General features: G+C 41.2%; 1 non-coding gene across 1 annotated transcript; it reads right to left on the bottom strand.

Annotated features, from left to right (window-relative positions):
• Nucleotides 1-266: 266 nt before the first annotated feature.
• On the bottom strand, nt 267-354 carry TRNAY-GUA. Its single transcript is given in 2 exon segments — nt 267-302; nt 318-354. It is a non-coding gene; the product is annotated as a tRNA-Tyr (tRNA).
• Nucleotides 355-4,032: the final 3,678 nt, after the last annotated feature.

Genomic DNA, 4,032 nt, shown 5'->3' with positions numbered 1-4,032 from the left:
TTCTTTAAAGCCTCCAATGTCGCAATTTTATTAATCTTGGCCCGCCTTATAAAGGCGTTACACTTACACCATTCCGTGACATAAAAACTCCAAGTCGATCCTGTTTTTATCGAGTAATTCTTTTACTGCACCCACCGAAAACTCCACATCCGAAGCACCTATCCATTCCCATCGATCTCTACCATCTTGCAGCTGAAAGCCGAATAGAAGACATTCATAGAGGACATCAGTGATTTAGACTTAAAAAATTTTAAATCAACAAAAATTCCGACCTGCCGGATTCGAACCAGCGACCTAAGGATACCAGCAATTTACAACTACAGTCCTCCGCTCTACCAACTGAGCTAAGGTCGGTTTTGTTTTTCTGGCAACAAACATCTTTTAAATGTGTCTTCATTGTAGCATTAAATTTTGCACTCATTTGGAAAAAAAAAACGATTATTTGTTTGCGATAAAAGGACAAGTCATTCACACAAACAGTTAGGGTTCATTTGATTAACACTCTTTTATTATTGACAAGATTTTATAATATACAAAATATTCTTATGAAACATTTGTAGGTTAAGCCACTGATATAGGATGACATATCACTCGAACTGGTAAGAAGCGTTTTAACCAACTACCTAGAAAAGGGGGCATGTATGGATTAAAGATGTAATGTCTAGTCAATTGTTGTCTGTGCGACCCCATATTATATGAGAGGTATGTAGACAGTGGCGAAGCTTGAAAATTTCCACCGGGGGATCGGAAGTCACCGAACCAAAAAATTCTATATAAGTAAAAATTTTGTTTATAAAACCGGGGGGGTCAAAAACATATATACCTAAAAAATTCTACACGAAACTTAGATACATAACACTACTGAACGAAAAGTTCGGGGGGTCGGGCGCCCCTCCCGGCCCCTTGAAAGCTACGCCCTTGTATGTAGAGACATGTATCTGAGAGTTGGGTAGAGACACAATTGGTATTTGGTAATCGTTACCTAACTACATAACCATGTTATGGGGAGAGCGCTCAGCTATTCACAATGTGATAAACCATGAATCTCAGTGCTTGAACAAAAATAGTGTTTTCAAATACAGTAGTTAGTATTTATTAAGGCGTTTCAAGCATTGAAAATACTAAAATATTTATCTTGTTTGTTGACGTTTGTAACTACAAACAATCCTCGTCACTCCAATCACTCTCTCAGACCAATTTTGGACATGGAGAAACTTCACGGCTTAGACTTCATTGATTGACACAATGACACTACAACTTGAGGATTATTTTTAAGGCGGAAAAGAAACTTTATGTTATTGTTGAGAAGCCAATTCTTAATAAGCTTCTTTAGGAATGCTCCCGCTACAACGAATGAAGCGTGGGATAAACATGTGGATGACTTATCTGATGTGGCATGCTTCATGTTAGCAACAATGGTTCTAAACTTCACAGAAGGATCTAGAACCAATTGTAGCTTACAACATGTCAATTGGTTGAGAAAAAAGAAATATTTTCAAGTTAACCTAATTGGACTATAGGGGTGTGCATGGGTCAATTTGGGTCGGTTTTGGCTTAAAACCATAACCATAACCAAGATATCGGTTAATGAATAATCATAATTATAACCGATTGGTTATGACGGTTTTGGTTATTCAGTTTTGATGCTTATAGCGGCTCGGTTATGGTCGGTTAACCGTGAATTTGAGCCTAGCTAAAAGTAACTCAACACAATATAATTGTGCAATATTTGGGTCCGAAAGTTTGCGGTTGAAATTTGTTACCATGGAAAAATTGTTATTACACATTTCTATATATTATTATATTACGTAGCAAAAAATACTTATAATATGTATATTAATACCGATGATTATCGAATATTTAAATAAATATGATTCATAAATTTAAACAAACGTTTATAAAAAGCGAAATGATATAACTCATAAACTTAAACAAACATTCAACCAGAAAACATCAAATATTGAAAGAATGATGAAAAGTCCAAATCCCTTAGATCTTACTCTATGTTGGTTAGGTTAAAGTGGGTATAAAAAGATTAATAAACATAACCGACCTACTACTTTCGGTTTTAGCAAAACAATAACCGACTCACCGGTTTTTGATTTGGTCTGATTTTATCGGTTAATTCGGTTACGAGTTGGTTAATTCAGTTTTTTGCACACCCCTATTTGACTATAGTACAAAAACCAGGCATGTTCCAACCTGATGAAACAATGGTTAACCGGGTTGGGTTAACACACTGGTCTCGTCGAGAAGGGTTAATCCCTTCCTCTCGAGAATCGCTGACTGGATCGCCTGCTGGTTGATCTCCTGCACAAGGAAACAAACCGTGACTCGTAACAAGGAGGATGGGGTGGGGGTGCTCCTTGTTACCATTCTCCGGCGTGAGAATCAGTAGTCTGCTTGGGAAGCAAAGTATGATAGTAGTAGTAGTGAGAGAAATGTGAAAGAGATACCTCAAACCTGGTTTGGGGTTGGTATTTATAGCCGAGGAGTGAAGGAGAAGGTGGACGGATAGACTGACGACATGTTGCACCTTTGCAGGTGTGTCAGGCATGTCGGCTGTGGAGGTTAAGCCACGTCAGTCTGTCGCTTACGTAGACCTGACAGGCGGCTGCCATTGGTGCTACTTGCTCTGTGGTGTCAGTCCCACTTGCTGAGTGCACAGGATGCGGTGCGGGCCGCATCGCTGCTTGCGGTAACTGTAGATGTTCCCACGTCTCACTCCTTGATCAAGAAATACGCGAGATGCGGTGCCAAGCCGCATCGTCGTTTGTGGTGACTGTTGCTGTTATCCAGCTCCCTTGATAGAAGTGTTCACTGGATGCGGTGCTAGGCCGCATCGCTGTGAATACTTCCGTTTTCATACACCAGATGCGGTGTTGTGCCGCATCACTATACCGTTCCATATTCCGGGTAAGTCCTCCTCCATCATTGGGCAGATTGGATTCAACCACTGTATTCGTGCGTTCCCGTACGGACACAGGTAAGTTGTTAGCTAGTGGGGGTTTTGATAAGGGTAATGGTCACTCACGGTCGTGCTGACGCGAGATCTGAGACCATACCCCTTCAAGTCCCCCCAGTCTAGTGTTGCTGCCATATGCAAGTTGCATGTGGGAGGAGTACTGGACTATGGTGTCTAGAAGGTAGTTTGGAGTCTGGAGAAGATTCTAGGCCATGTATATGGTCGTTGCTCTTCGTAAATCAAGCTGGAATCCGGAAGAGTCATGTGACGTGTCTTCCGTACCGGTGAAAAAGTTTCGCTTGATGCAAAATTCTCAGTCTCGGGTTTTGATATGGTAGATCTTATCAGGGTTGGTTGCCACCTGTTGGTGTGTCGAACCAACTTTTGAGATTTTGCTGGAGGTGTCCACAAACTTCGAACCAACCTCTAAGATGGTGGTTGAAGGTGTGCACAAACTTCGAACCAACCTCTGAGGTGGTGAATGAAGAAGAGAGTGGTCTTCCGATATAATTGGACATGTAATGATGATCCTTTTTTTGGGGTGTTCATGTTCTTCCAATTAGCTCTCAAGTAACCGCACGTCCTTTGCGGTTACCTCGTTGCGTGACATTGTTGGCCATGTTTGGTCGAACAACTTGAATCTGGATAATGGTCAAATAAACATGGTCATAGGCATGGTTATGCCCACTGAAGGGGTAAGGTCCCAAAAACCTCATAAAAAGGATTTGAGACCATACCACAAACTGGCCTTTCAACCTTTTAACCTTGCGCGGCCGCGCATTGGTCTCACAAAAGGGAGAAAGTAATCAACAAGCTATGGTCGCGCGCCCAAAGGAAAGCATAAAATCCTTGCGCCTTCTTCCATTAGCAAAGGATTAAAATCCTAAAGATCAATACTTCCGCCCAAATATCCAAACTTGGATATCATTTTACCCAGACTTGGGATTTATTCATCTATGTCCACACAGTAAGGTGTCACACTAGATTACAGCAGTAATCTTCTAGAAAGAATATGATCGTGCACCACCCAGACTGGACACGTGTCATTACCACAAGCATCCCTGAAA

Source organism: Helianthus annuus, chromosome 17 (assembly GCF_002127325.2).
Source record: "Helianthus annuus cultivar XRQ/B chromosome 17, HanXRQr2.0-SUNRISE, whole genome shotgun sequence".
In the NCBI taxonomy this organism is placed as follows: Eukaryota; Viridiplantae; Streptophyta; class Magnoliopsida; order Asterales; family Asteraceae; genus Helianthus; species Helianthus annuus.
The sequence above is the reverse complement of the archived record's forward strand: the minus strand, read 5'-3'. Positions and strand labels throughout refer to the sequence as shown.